The sequence below is a fragment of the Antechinus flavipes genome, chromosome 2 (genome assembly GCF_016432865.1).
Source record: "Antechinus flavipes isolate AdamAnt ecotype Samford, QLD, Australia chromosome 2, AdamAnt_v2, whole genome shotgun sequence".
Classification (NCBI taxonomy): Eukaryota; Metazoa; Chordata; class Mammalia; order Dasyuromorphia; family Dasyuridae; genus Antechinus; species Antechinus flavipes.
The window spans coordinates 598662738-598678902 of NC_067399.1; positions in this window are offsets into that span (position 1 = coordinate 598662738).

Here is a 16165-nt window from a genome sequence, read left to right on the forward strand (position 1 = left end):
TGCTATTTGTTCTCTCAACCTGTGTAACTACAGATAGAAAGATGACTCATTAGGGATAACTTCAGTGCTGAAAATACAATGGTGGGGAAAATGAAATCCTATGTCAATCTGTGTGCTCTTTGACTTGTAGCACTGGTGGGCACAGTAGTGCAGTATAGATCTTTGATTTATGTCCAAGGACTTATCACAGAATTCTGGACAAGATGACAAGTTATAAGCCGATGAAGAGACACTGAAGAAAAAGACAAATGAAAAAAGGTTTGGAGTGAGAGTTGCATGGGGCTTTTGGAGTGACAATCCCAACATTGCTGCTTGCTACCTATATGGCATTGGTCAAATCAAGTCATGGATCATCCCTGGTCTTCAGTTTCTTTATCTGTAAAATTAGACCCATGGACTAAATTATCTCCAAGGTCTTTTTTAATTCTAAATCTATGGTCTTGAATAAAATGATGAAACTTCAAGAAATCATTGCTTTCATCATGATGATTTCTCTCTAATTTCATTCAGATTGCACCCAACTCTAGTTTCACAAATGATTTTAATACATCAATCACCTGGAGACAATATAAAAGGTACACAGAAGTTGAATAGAGATTATTCCACAAACGTGTCCTTCTTGATACAGAATAAAGATGTGATACAATGACTTTTAGTGAAAGGAACACTATATATGCACTTGTTGCCTTGCTGCTGCTACACAAGTCCTTCTTCCTTCGATTTAAGGATGCCAGTGGTCTTGGGAGAATATTTATAGTAGTCACAAGGTGGCGCACAGTGCTCGTGTTGTATTGGATTGAAGCCCAAGTGTTCTAAAACCAAAAAATTAAAAGGCTTTTAATAGACACCATGTGCTAAGCAATGGGGATACAGGAAGACAGTCCCTGTCCTCAAGAAGCTTTCTAATAGAATGTTAGAAACTTAAGGGACTTATTTTACAGATAATCCTATCCCATCCCCTCATGAAATGAATATTTTTATTTCTTTGTGAGACAATAATTATTAAATCAACCCTATCCCCCTACACCTAACGAGCTCCCAGAAACAGAATGTAGTCTCTCATGCTAACACATGTGTCCATTTGAATTATGTGGAAGGACTTATTGCAGAATCCTAGACAAGATGACAAATTATACCCCAAAGAAGAGAAATGGAAGAAAAAGAAGGACCAAAAAAAGTGAGTTCTATGGGACTATTGTACTTGAGTTATAATTCCAACTCTACTGTGTTCTACCAATATGTTCCTGGTCAAATCAAATCATTGCTGGAACTGTTCTAAAACAATCTGGTTCTTTTAGCCAAGATTTCAATCTTAATCTGATTATTTAGTTTGACAATACAGTAAAATTTGGGATGACCACAGAATCACAAAATTTTTAGGATTGGAAGAGATCTCAGTGTTCACTTTTCAATTTATATACTAGTAAGTAGTCATCCAGCTTCTGCTTGAAGACCTAGGAGATCTATTTTATTTTATTTTTGGACATAGCTAATTTTTAAGAAATGTTCCTTGAAATCAAGTCCAAATTTGCTACAGTATAATTCCTATACATTGCTGCTGGATCTGTTCTCTGGATCTAAATAGAATAAGTCTAATCTAGGTTACACATAGAAGTCTTTGAAATATTGGAAGAATATATAACATTGAAATTATGGTCTTTGGGAGACTTCTCTACTTTTGAACTATATTCATATAGCAAAGATCATCCTGACTGTCTTACTCTGAATACTTTTCAGATATTCAAAATCCCTTTTAACCGGTAGTGACCAATACAGAATAGTGTATTTTCAACACCATGTGAGCACAGAAGAAAACAAAAACAAATGGACAATGACTTCTCCTGTGTCTAGAAACTATGTCTCTCTCAATGTCATCTAAGATTGCATAAATTTTGTGCCTACTATATCATGCTTCTGACTGACATTGAGCTTAAAATCTCTTAAAATACCTACAAATTGTGTCTAGTCACATTTTTCCTATCTTGTACATTTAAAGTTGCTTTTTGAATCTAAGTATAATACTTTTTTGAATTTCATTTTATTAGATGAAATCACCACAGTATTCTGTATAGATCTTTTAAACTGTGTTATTCAAGATATCTATCCTGAGTTTTGTATTTCTGTACTAAAAATGAGGAAAATTATAGATTTTAATCAACTTCTATCTTGATAATCATTAGTGTGTATCTAAGCCAGAGGTGAACTAAATAAAAGTCATAGTAATACTAATTATTATTGTTGTTGCTGTTAATATTACATAGTTCAGAGTTGTGCTTCTCCCAATACAGATGCTGCTAGGATGGAAGCTGTTTTGAAGAGTGTTCAATATTTTTACATATCCTAACCCAACTTCCCCAAAGGAAGCAACAGACGAAAAGACACATGGGAAAAAAGTAGTTATCCAAATCCAGAAATTCAGGAGCAGATGTTATGCAGCACCTAGGTCCCAATTAGTAAGAGTAATGAATTCCTCTTTGAGTGGTCAAATAGTGCACTATTTGAAGCTATATTTATGTAAAATAAGGTAATTTGTTGCAGCTTAATGGAAATATGCAGTGCACATTAGTGGATTGTGAACTCATTCAACTATTCTAGAAAGCAATTTGGAACTATGCTATTTTTTAAAAAAGCTATTAAATTGTGCACAGCCTTTGACCCAGAAATACCATTACTAGATCTATATTCCAAAGAGATCAAAGAAAAAGGAAAGGGACCTGTATGCACAAAAATATTTATAGCATCTTGTTTTGTGACAGCAAAGTGGAAACGTAAGGGATACATATCAATTGGAAAATGGCTGAATACGTTGGAATACTATTGGAATACTAATGCAATACTAATGGAACACTAAAGTAAAGACAAAGTGAATACTTTTAGAAAGTGAATATTTTGAACCAGGAGCACAATTTATACAATAACTACAATATTGCAAAGATAATGCAAATTGAAAGACTCAGTGATTCTCATCAACATAATGATCAACCACAACTTCAAATAACTAATAAAGGAATGTTATCCACTTCAAACTAGAAAGCTGATGGATTCATATGTACATTTTTCTTTTCTTTCTATATCTTTATTTTTGGACATGATTAACACAAGAATTTGCTTGACACAACTATAAAACATTTAATTCTATTTTTAAAAAAATAAAAATGCAGGGGCAGCTAGCTGGCATAATATGTACAGCTGTGGAGTCCAGGTACATAGATATATAAATAAGTATACAAACCAAATATTTGTTGATAACAAAATCATAAAGAAATTTATTTTAAAACAATTCTATAGTATATGTAATTTTATCATTTATTAAAGATGAAATCAAATTTGCATACTGAGATGGATATGTTTGTTTATTTTTACATAAAGAATTAAACCTTGGCAGAATATTTAATTTAATTATTGTTGCCAAATTGTTTGCAATCCCCACATCCAGTTGCGTGACACTATATGGAATGGTGACCACAATTTAAGAATTTGGGGGCTATATGACCTGGGTTTTTTTTTTTAATTTTCAAAAGGTCAAAGACAATCTGGCTTGGAGATTTAAGAGCTATAATTCTGTGAGACTTTCTTCACAAGCCAGTTACTTGAAAGCTAGTTCCCTAAAGAGAAGCAAAAAGCAACACTAACTGAGAGAAACCTGAACTCTACAAAACATAGGAGTTGAGTTACAGGGAGGATGGATCACACCAATTTAGAGAGGTTGTGGTGGGGAAGGTGGGGAGAGAAAGAGAAATCTGGTGAAAGAATAATACAACACAAAGGAACCTTCAGAGAAGAGTTGACCATTCTGAAAGGCAATTTGGAACTACACCCCCCCCCCAAATCCTTAAACTGCATACTTTTTAATCCAGCAACACCATTACTAGGTCTGTACCTGAAAGAGATCAAAAAAAAGAGGAAAAAGACCTATGTACACAACAACATTTATAGCAGTTCTTTTTGTGGCGAAGGAGCAAACAGAATCTCTTCCATCTCGGAGCCTTAGTGATTAGGGAAGGGAAAAATGTAGTAAGTACATACTATGTGTGCAGGTACTTTAAGTGTTTTACAAATATTTTTCTCTTTCAATCATCATAATCCTGAGAGATTGATGTTATTATTATCCCCATTTTACAGTTGAGAAAACTGAAACAGACAGAGGTTAAATGACTTGACCAGAATTACATAATTAGAAATTGTCGATGATTTAATCTTTATCTCTATGTGAACTTGGTTCTTCTGGGTTCTGTTCTGCCAACCTAGCTGCCATGAAATAGCAATGCAAGACAGAGTGACTACAAAAGGGGAAGGGGATAGGTTAGGCTAGGCTCAGACGTGAATCTTTTCTCTATTCTTTATGGTATAAATAAAATTGTTTTGTGGTTGGAAAGTGTGATTCTGAGATAAATTGACGATTATCTTTGAAAGCACCAGATAATGAAGTTCTAATATTCCATCTAAAATGGATGAAATGGGGAAATAGTCCAAGAAAGTAAAATTTTTAAATACCAGAATGAATCTACAACACAATGAGTGCACGATGATAATAGAGTATATTAATATAGAACTTTAAGAGAAGGGAAAGGGACCTGTATGTGCAAAAATGTTTGTGGCAGCTCTCTTTTTAGTGGCCAGAAACTGGAAAATGGATGCCCATCAACTGGAGAATGGCTGAATAAATTGTAGTATATGGATGTTATGGAATATTATTGTTCTGTAAGAAATGACCAACAGGAGGATTTCAGAAAGGCCTGGAGAGACTTACATGAACTGATGCTGAGTGAAATGAGCAGGGCCAGGAGATCATTATATACTTCAACAACAATACTCTATGATGATCAATTCTGATGGATGTGGCCTCTTCAACAATGAGATGAACCAAATCAGTTCCATTTGTTCAGTAATGAATAGAACCAGTTATACTCCTTAAAAGAACTCTGGGAAATGAATGTGAATTACTACATAGAATTCCCAATCCCTGCATTTTTGTCCACCTGCATTTTTGAGTTCCATCACAGGCTAATTGTACACTATTTCAAGGTCCGATTCTTCTTTGCAGCAAAATAACTATATGAATATGTATACATATATTGTATTTAACATATACTTTAACATATTTAACATGTATTGGTCTACCTGCCATCTGGGGGAGGGGATGGGGGGAAGAAGGGTAAAAATTGGAACAAAAGGTTTTGCAATTGTCAGTACTGAAAAATTACCCATGCATGTATCTTGTATAAAAAGCTATAATAAAAAATATAGAACTTTAAGATTTGAAAATCATTTTTATGAAGGGATAAAAAAATTCTAAGAAGAGAATTTCCACTCCTATCAATAAGAAGCCAACTCCAGATAACTAAAGGTTTGATAAGTCTTTATATTTACATGAGAGGCAGCTAAAACACAGTGAATGAATGAGTGACTTCAGAGCCAGAAAAATCTGGGTTCCAATCCTGCCTCTCACATCTGCCATATGATCCTGGGTAAGTCAACTACCCTCTAAGAATCTCAAACAGATCTCTCAGGAGTAGATCAAATGCCATTATACATTAGTGGAGGTTGTTTCTTCATGAGGAAATCCATATAATGTTTAAATAAATCCCCACACTTCCTTGAATTTCTATTAAGAATTACAGGTCTTCCTCTAGTAATTTTCAACTAGTATAATTTTAGTTTACCCATAACATCCCTATGTTCCCTAATAATCTATTTTTTCTTTCCCCTATGAATTGATTTAAATGTTTCTTAACTTTTCCCCATCTGTACCACCTCTTTGTTTTCTAATTATAAAAAGGCAAGAAACTCAGCAAAGAAAAATACAGCAATAAAGACTTTCCTCCAACAAGGTAGAGCTCTCAGTTAAGCTCTCAGAAGGGCCCTTGATAGATGTAACCATACAAATAACTTTGATTGACAATACTATGATCATCAATATCAGGGACAGCATAAAATGAGGAGACAAATGTCTGCCAAAAGTGTGTCATCATCATGGAAGATATCCTTGTACGGAACCTCAGTAGGAAAGGGTTTCTCCATTGATTATATAGTCCTTCAAGATATTTTTATTTGTGGACTATTCTATGCTGATTACATCAAACCAAAAAAATTATAAGAGCTGTTTAATTAGTTTGAAGCCATTTAAAAGAAATCTGCCTAGCAATCTACCCAAGAAAAATCAAGTAAATGAAGAATATATCTTGCCTGGATTGTGATGTGCAGCTGACTAGCCAGCCCATTTAGTTAAGCTGTCTATCTAGCCATCCATCCACCCATCTATCTATCATTTATCTACCTCTCTAATCCATACCTTATATAGATACTACCGACAGACAATGAATTGTACGCATTGTTTAAAAAGAAAGAAAAAAGCAGATTTCCTTTCATTTGGATATTTTTGGTGTAGTCAATCATTACAAGCTGTTCCCTGACACAAAAGCCTTTTTTTCAATATCAGTGTTTTCCTAGTAATATTTCATGGTTATGACTCATGAAACACAACAGTTTCTCAAGAGAAAAAATGGAGAAGTACAAGGTGGGTGTAAGCAGATTTTAGCATATCACTGATAACGATTTTCATAAAAACATCAAGGACATGTTGGATTAGAAAAGATGGTGAGCTGCTCATGAAGGAGGAGCAAAAGATCAGCAAAGGGCAATTATGTGCTGCTTTGGTTTCCAGAAAATTTCCAGGAAAATAGGCAAACCTTTTGGGGAGGACAAAAATAGGGGTGGTGAGGATATAGATAAGAATCTCACAGAATCAGAAGTAATGGATGTGTTGCTATCTATACTGCTGGAGCCAATATTCACATCAATGAAGTCATTGATCCACTGAATTATCAAAGTATCAAAAAAGTATCTTAAGTCATCTTAGCGTACTGAATTCAGACAAACTTGTTCTCTACTATTTCAAGTTGCTTTGCTTGGCGCCCCACCAATCCTTTAATTCTTGTATTCTGGATTTTGGTGAACAAGTCCATGTTCACTCATCTGTTCTATTGAACAATTTTATGCATGATTTGAATAACGGCTTATCGAATTGCAGACAGCATGAAATTGGGAATGTTTAATACATTGGATGACAGATTCAGAATCCAAAAAGATCTTAACAGGCTCGGAGGATGAGCAAAATCTAATCAGGGCGTGAGTTCTCATGGCCAAAAAAAAATCATCACTTAGTGGCTGGTGATGAACCTCCTCATGGCTAAGGAGGCTTATCATTAGATAGCATATAATCTGTTATCAGGACCATCCTCAGTTGGCACAGCCAGCAGGGTCCAGTCACCTCCATATTAGAGTGGCTTAGGACTTTTGTAGAGGAATAGATACATATAAATTGATGCATAAATAGGTGGCATAGTACATAGGGTGCTGGCCCAGAGTCAGGAAGACCTGAGTTCAAATGCAGCTTTATACACTGGCTGTGTGATCATGAGCAAATCACCTAGCCTCAATCAGCCTCCATTTCCTTATCTGTAAAATGGGGGATAATAAGAGCACCTACTTAGCAGGATAATTATTATTTCATTTGATTATATTTGTAAAAAAAAATTATATTAAATGGGCTAGAGAACCTTAGAGAGTGGGATTGCTTTGCTATGGTGAGTGCCCATTCATTTGTAAATGAGAATTACCAGCATCTGAATTAGGTGATAATTTTGGTTAGCACTGGCCTGAAAGGAGGGGAAGCAGCTGAGAGAGGATCTAGAAGGGCAATGAGGAGCAAGGTATATTCTGAGTCCTCAACTACAACTGTCACTGTATATGAGACAAAGTGCTAGCCAGTGCTAGAAAGAGTAGCCAAGGAAGTCAAGCACAGTTCCACATTCGGTTCTATCCTAATGCTGTGCAAGCTCCAAGCTTCTCAGCTTAGCCCCCCAAGACAGTTATAACTCAGCCCTCACCCTAACACCCACAAAAGCCATTGGAAAAAATCTGCCTCACTCCCAGCATACCCACAGCTTTCCTCCAGAGACAGAAAGGTCATAGATCTGAAAAGAAAGGAAAAAAGGTCAAGCTGTAGGAAAAGAAAATGAAATTTCAGAGGGGAACAATTGCTAGATGCAGGAGCCTGTCCAGCAAAATTTCGTGCACTATTTCCAAAGGGATAATTTATTTGAGGAAAAGCATCACAGAATTTTGGAGCTGACCCATTCAGGACATCCATGTTTCTCTAATTCTTCAAACAAAACCTCAACATAGCTTATTGTAATAATAAGATACTTTATTCATCCTGTGTTGAGACAGGCTCCTAATTTCTACCAACTTATATCTAAGTTCTTTGTACTTACTTTGTTAAGGCTTTCCAGAATTTAACCCTATCCTACTTATGTAACTTTATTTTTCCCTTTGTTCTATTCATTTCCCTTAACTTCCCCATCAATAATATTGCTGATAATAATAGCTAGAGAGGCAATATCAAGTGGTTGTTTGAGAGGGGGCTTGGAAGTCAGTAAAACTCAAGTTCAAATCAAAACAATTTGACTGCATGACCATGGGCAAGTCACTTAACCTTTGAGGGCTGCAGGCAACTCTCTAAGACTATAAATTATCAAGAAGGCATAGATTTGCATTAGCAAATAATATTTTCTTGTGGGGAGTTTACTTTAAGAAAAAAATCCAGGTCTAGCCTTTCTCCCTAATAATAACTAACATTAAAAAAAAAAAAAAACTTGCACACCTTTTTACATATATTATCTCACTTGATATTCTTACCTCTCTGAGATAAATAGGAAGTCGTGGTATTAGCAGTGATGTTAGTGATGTTGACAGTATTACTAGCAGTAGTAGCAGCAGCAGCAGCAGCAATAGAGATAGTAGTAATGGTGGTAGTAGCAGTGGTGGGGATAGTAATAGCAGCAACAGTAACAACAACTCAATCAATTAGTCTCTCTGTTCATTACTATCTCTATGCTTTTGCTTCCTTTATCTGAAATATTCTCTTGCTCTCACAAGATATTCAAACCCAACCATGCTTTAAATGTGGGTTTAAGGCATGGTCCTAGCCCATCAATGATCAAAATTTGTTTTCCTTCAGGCAAAGCACCCAGAGATAAGGGTATGATACTCCATATGGACAGAGGAAAAGGAAATGAAAAGACAGAAAAGAAGAAGAGAGAAGAGGAAGAGAGAGGAAAGGAGAGGAAAGGAGAGGAAAAGAGAGAAGAGGAAAGGAGAGAGAAAGAAAAGGGAAAAGGAAAAAAGAAAGGAAAGGAAGGAGAAAGAAAGGAAAGGGAAGGGAAGGGAAGGAAGGGAAGGGAAGGGAAGGGAAGGGAAGGGAAGGAAGGGAAGGGAAGGAAGGGAAGGGAAGGGAAGGGAAGGGAAGGGAAGGGAAGGGAAGGGAAGGGAAGGGAAGGGAAGGGAAGGGAAGGGAAGGGAAGGGAAGGGAAGGGAAGGGAAGGGAAGGGAAGGGAAGGGAAGGGAAGGGAAGGGAAGGGAAGGGAAGGGAAGGGAAGGGAAGGGAAGGGAAGGGAAGGGAAGGGAAGGGAAGGGAAGGGAAGGGAAGGAAGGGAAGGGGAAGAGAAGAGGGAAGGGAAGGGAAGAGGGAAGGGAAGGGAAGGGAAGAGGGAAGGGAAGAGGGAAGGGAAGGGAAGGGAAGGGAAGGAAGGGAAGGGAAGAGGGAAGGGAAGGGAAGGGAAGAGGGAAGGGAAGAGGGAAGGGAAGAGGGAAGGGAAGAGGGAAGGGAAGAGGGAAGGGAAGAGGGAAGGGAAGAGGGAAGGGATGAGGGAAGGGATGAGGGAAGGGAGGGGAGGGAAGGGAGGGGAGGGAAGGGAAGGGAGGGAAGGAAGGGAAGAGGGAAGGGAGGGGAGGGAAGGGAGGGGAGGGAAGGGAGGGAAGGGAGGGGGGGAAGGGAAGGGGAAGGGAAGGGGAAAGGGAAAGGGAAAGAGAAAGGGAAAGGGAAAGGGAAAGGAAAGGAAAAAGGACAAAGGGAAAGGAAAGGAAAAAGGACAAAGGGAAGGGGAAAGGGAGAGGAAGAAAAGGAGTTTCAGTTGATCCAGACCAAGACCTACTTGGTCATCATTTGGGCCCCGATTTGACTCAGAGTGAATATAAATGGAAATTGTCTGTTTTGTTCAAAAACCCTGAGTGTCTCCTAAATTGCTTTTTTTAACTAGGCAAATAGGACATTCTCTAGCTCATTCCTTACCCAGCCTTGATCATGAATGGATGCAACCTCAGTCAAATTGAGATCTATTGAGAACCTTAGCTTAAAAAGGCCCAGGTCTCCCACTGCATCCAAGCCATCTCCAGGCATCTTGATCTACATCTGCCCACTGGACCTGACGTCTCTGGAGGGAAGGTCAGGCAGGTGACCTCGCTCATCCCTCCCTCACTTAAATCCGAGTCACTTGCATGTGATGACATCCCCTCCCTACGTCATTCTTCGAGAATGAAGAATGCACCAACAATGTTTTAAACAATGGGATGTACCCAGACCCTGTACCTTAGAAATTGTGCATCTGTATCACTTTAGCCATAAAGAAAGGAGGTGTGGAAAGACCGAGTTAGAGTGAGCAGAGGCTGCTGGATGGAGCCCTCTCTACTTCCAGTATGAGACTATCTCAACAAGGAAAAGAGAGGATTCCCATCCTCATCCAGACAGTTAAAATTTACATCAGACCTGGACAGGGCTGTTCCAGCCTTGATATCGCAATTAGTGGCTCCTCCTGGCTTCTGTAACAAGGGAAGAAGATGAAGGGAATACTGTATTAGATTAAATGAGAAGATGTTATGCCAACAAAATTAACTTGCTCCATCCTGTTCCTTAGCAACTGGATTATTGCAAGACTCCTGCAAGAGCCTCTAGTTAGCTTGCCCTGCTCCCTTTTATTAAAATGCTAGGCACAGTTATGAGAAACTTTAATGAAAAGAACAGAAAGCAAAGAATGAGAAAAAATAAAGTTATAACAGCCCTCTAAATTGCATCAAGTTTGCTGTAGGTATAGAACAAACAGCCAGCTTGTAAATCTCCGCAATTATTCATTCCCCCACCCCCACCCCACATACACAGCATTTTGTATTTTCAAAGTACTTTGCAATGAAAACTTTCCTTTTATGAAAATGCAGTACATTTACACAAAGTCATCTGGTGCCACGTTGATATCCATTTTGGAGCTGTCAGAGTACTGAATGCAAGAATTTCGAACACAATGTACTTTTAGCAAAAATTGCTTTTCTGCTGGCAACAGACAAAGCTCAGGGATAAGAATGAGGGTGCTATGGGGAAGCTCCCTGCCCCTCCTTCTTAACACTTCCCAAAGACTACCAGGCTCCAGACTGAAAAAGATGCTTCTTGTGTGTAATTGTAAAAAACCCTGGGACTTTGGCAAGGTTTTCCGTCTAACTAATAGAATATCCATAGATTTAGCACTTTCATCGTCCCTAAGGCACGGAAACCATGCAAGAAACTCCAGGGACTTTGACTTAATCTTATTGCTTAATGGGGTATGTGCCTGGTTGTACCACTAATCAATTTATTTATCCACCAGCATGGGTTTTCTGAGGGTAAAGTGATTAGGTTGTTCCCTCTCTGCCAGAGTTCTCTATCTTCAGCTTTCCTGCCCTTAGCTCAAAATGTCAAGGATGCTTTTTATTTCAACATTACAAAGATTCATGGTCACTCAACTAAAGGTTTCAGCCCTGTGGTTCTAGGCTCTGATTGGTGTGTATCCACCAAATTCAGCCCCACTGTGTCCTACTTTAGTCATCTTCATTCCTAATCCTGCATACTCCCTTCCACTCACTTTCCAACTCTACCTCCGAGAACAGTAATTAAACAGTAATTTATGATAAGAGCCTGTCAATCAATTGTTCTATGCCTTCAATCACCTTCTCTAGAATTTCCTTTTTCAAAAAGACTTTCTTGGCCATCACCATCCTATAACTGCCATCTTTTACTACAATGTAAGCTCTTTGAGAGCTATAATGGTTTCTCTTGATTTTATTTGTATTCACAAAACTTAGCACAGTGTCTCATACCTAGAAAGCAAGTAATATTCTTTTTCATTCATTCATTTTACCGATATGAGAACAGAGACAAAGAGAAAAAGAAGTGATTAACCCAAACTCACACAATGACTTAGTGGCTCTGCTTGGTTTCCATCCTATCAGTACCATGCCTTCCTTCCCCCTCCTCCTAGTATAAATTCATCACCTCTCATCATCATGAAGACTCCCTTAAAGAGGATACAGAATTTTCCAGTTAACCTCATTTTATAACAGTCATCCTGCTCATTAATGTTTGTTCACTATTGTTGACCATTAGTATATTTGGGACTAGATTGCAAACTATTCCATTAGATTATATGCTCTTTGGAGGCTGAAACTATCTTATTTCATCGTTGTGTCACTAGAACCTAGAATAGTGCCTCGTATATTATAGACATTTAATAAATGCTTATCTTTTTATAAACTGTGTCTCCTGATTTCAAATCCAAGATAGTTCCCTTGAACAGTGCTGCTTGATAAACTCTGATATGCGCCAAAGATAACTGTTTTACTTAATGATTCTGAATTCACAACCAGATTTATTTCTCATTGATCTTTGATATGTTGAAAAAGATATTAAGGAAACAAAATTATTGACCTGTGGCTTCCCATTCAGTTACTTGTCAGTGGTTCATTTTCTATTGACTGTGTAATAAGGTGTCTTTCATTTTTAATAATACCTAAAACAAGCCTTGGATTTTAAAGTAGCACATTAAAATAACAGCCTCTGAGAATGAAGCATAAAGAAGGCAGAGGAGAAATAGCAAGAGATACAGAGAGAAACAGAGATAGAGAGAAATGGAGAGAGAGAGAAAGAGAGAGAGAGAGAGAGAGAGAGACAGAGACAGACAGAGACAGACAGAGACAGACAGAGACAGAGACAGACAGACAGAGAGGGGGGTACTTCATTTACACCAATTGTTTACTAAATGGCCTGTGTAATTTAGGACAAATCATTTCTCAGTTTCCTGGTTTCTAAAATAAAAGGTTTAGATTAAAGGGTCATTCAGTTTCACTCAAAGAATAATGTTTCATAAAGTTTTAGTGGAATAGCACAGTCCTATATTAAGGTCTGCAGATCTCAGTCTGAATTTCAGCCTTCTTATTTATTTCCTATGTTTTTAAATAAGTCATTTAACTTCTTGAGCTTTCAATTATTTTATTTATAAAATGAGAAAGGTTGGCTCAGATGGTCTATTAGGTGCCTCTAAGTTTTAAATGATTGGATCTCTGTCTAAAATATCTTACTGGGAAAGGGACCCATATGTGCAAAAATGTTTGTGGCAGCTTTTTTTACAGTGGCAAGAAACTGGAAACTGAGTGGATGCCCATCAGCTGGAGAATGGCTGAATAAATTATGGTATATGAATGTTATAGAATATTATTGTTCTATAAGAAATGATCAGTAGGATGATTTCAGAGACGCTTGGAGAGACTTACATGAACTGATGCTAAGTGAAGTGTGTAGAACCAGGAGATCGTTGTACATGGCAACAATATTATACAACAATCAATTCTGATGGATTTGACCTTTTTCAACAATGAAATGCTGGAGACCAGTTTTAATGATCTTGTGATGAAGAGAGCCATCTGTATCCAGAAAGAGGACTGTGGGAAATGAGTGTGAATCACAACACAACATTCTCACTCTTTTTGTTGTTGTTCACTTGCATTTTATTTTCTTTCCTTTTTGATCTGATTTTTCACATGCAGCAAGATAATTGTATAAATGTTTATATATATCGGATTTAATATATATTTTAACATGTATAACATATATTGAATTGCTTGCCATCTAGGGGAGAGAATGAAGAGAAGGAGGGGGAAATTTGGAACACAAGGCTATGCAAGAGTCAGTGTTGAATAATTATCCATGCATAAGTTTTGAAAATAAAAAAGCTTTAATAATAAAAAAATGTGGGTTTATATAAACTTCTCCTTTGGACTTCTAGTAAGAAGAGAAAAAAAACATTTGTTTCTCCTTTCAGTGTCAATGATAGCTACAATGACAGAAATGGAATCTGGGCTTGCCTAGGAGAGCCTGAGCCTATGACCTCAAGTCTTCTCAAAGCATTTCTTCTGCTGGAAACTGAGTGGACACCCATCAGTTGGGGAATGACTGAATAAGTTATAGTATAAGAAAGAACTATGGGACATGAGCGTGAACTACCAGATAGCATTTCCACTCCCTCTTTTTGTCCACTTGCATTTTTTATTTCTTTCTCAGGTTATTTTTACCTTATTTCTAAGTCCGATTTTTCTTGTGCAGCAAAATAACTGTATAGATATGTATACATATATTGTATTTAACATATACTTTAATATATTTAACACGTATTGGTCTACCTGCCATCTAGAGGAGGGGATGGGAGGAAGGATGGGAAAAATTGGAACAGAAGGTTTTGCAAAGGTTAATACTGAAAAATTACCTATGCATATATCTTGTAAATAAAAAGCTATAATAAAAAAATTAAAAAACAAATTTTTTTAAGTAATGTTTTTCATCAATTACATTGAAAACATTTTTTTTACATTTGTTTTTAAAATTTTTGAGTTTTGGATTCTCTCCCTTACCCCCACCCACAATTAAGAAAGCACTTGTGAAATTGTGCAAAGTATTTCCATAAAGGGCAAGTTGTGGAAAAAAAAAAGATAGATCTCCCACTCTAATGAAAAATAATAAAAATAAAAACCCTCAAGAAAAAAAATTAAGTATAAAAGAGAGCAAGCGCAAGAGCAAGAGCATGCTTCAATCTGTAGTCAGATGCAATGAGTTCCTTCTCTGGATATGGATAGGATTTTTCATCATAAGTCCTTCAGAGTAGTGATTATAGTACTATGAATAGCAAAGTCATTCACAGCTAGTCATCCCAGAACATTGCAATTACTTTAAATACAGTACATTGCACTTTGCTTGAGTTCATGGAAGACTTTCCAGGTTTTTTTTTCTGAGAACATCCTGCTCATCATTTTCCATAGAACAATAATATTCCATCATAATTACATACCACAGTTTATTAAGCCATTCCCCAGTTAATGGGCATCCCCTCTATTTCCAATTTTTTGTGAGACAGTATATTTTGATTACTTTATGGATGGTTAGCTCATTGGGTCCAATGCCACAGGTTCAATTTCCTAGGAGGCAAATTAGCTTAACTAGGTTTTATAGATGTTTCACTACACCCCCATAATTCTGGCTAGCCTTCTAAATACATGCCCATGAAACCTTACAATCATAAATTGTTAGTCATCTGCTGAATGCATGTCATTGATCAAAAGGAAAAAAATATCCAGAGAGTGAAAATGGTTCACCATCATCCATAACCATGTCTGGAAAAATTAAGTCAAACTCCATGCATTATCAGTCCAGTAGTGCAATCTCATACCATGACAGTATTATTGGATATGAAATCTTACATCAGGTGGTTCTAAACTACCATTTGCCATGGAAAAAGAAAACTGGAGATGAGGGCAGTTGGGTAGCAAGGACTGGTGGCATTCTGACCTTGAGGCCCTCTTGAGATACTCCATTCCTATTGAAGCTCTCGCACCCTGATGATGGAGAAAACTAAGACATTTCAAAGATCCTTTAATGGGTGTCTATTTTTCAAGGTTTATCCCCAATTTAACATGGCTTATTTGCATATTTATTTGCACAGTTACTTCCAGCTAACAGGCAGTTTCATAGCTATTGTCTTTTTTGATCCTCACAATAATCAGAGATGAAACAATTAGTATCATTCAAACAGAAGTCCAGGAAAACTCAGTGACTAGACTGTCAAAATATAAGCCTAAATTCTGAAATGAGAGGCTGCTACTCTTTCCACCATACTACCTTGTTTCTCCTATACTGTGAGGTAGCAAGGTTGCCCAATGTACCCTAGTTAGTTTCCTCATCTACAAAGTGAGGATTAATAATTATAATAATACTTATTTGCCAAGATGTTGTGAAAACAAAAATCTTTGTAAACCCTTGAAGTATTATATAAATATTGGCTATCATATAATAGAAATTCAAATATATTAATGACTAGCATTTTTATAGATTTGAAGTTTGCAAAGCACTTTACAGTCACCTCACAACTCTGGAAAGTATGTGCTATTATTAACCTCATTTTACAGATGAGGAAAATGAGGCTAAGAAAGGTTTTGTCATTTTGCTAGGAATACATAGCTAGCAAATGTCTAAGGC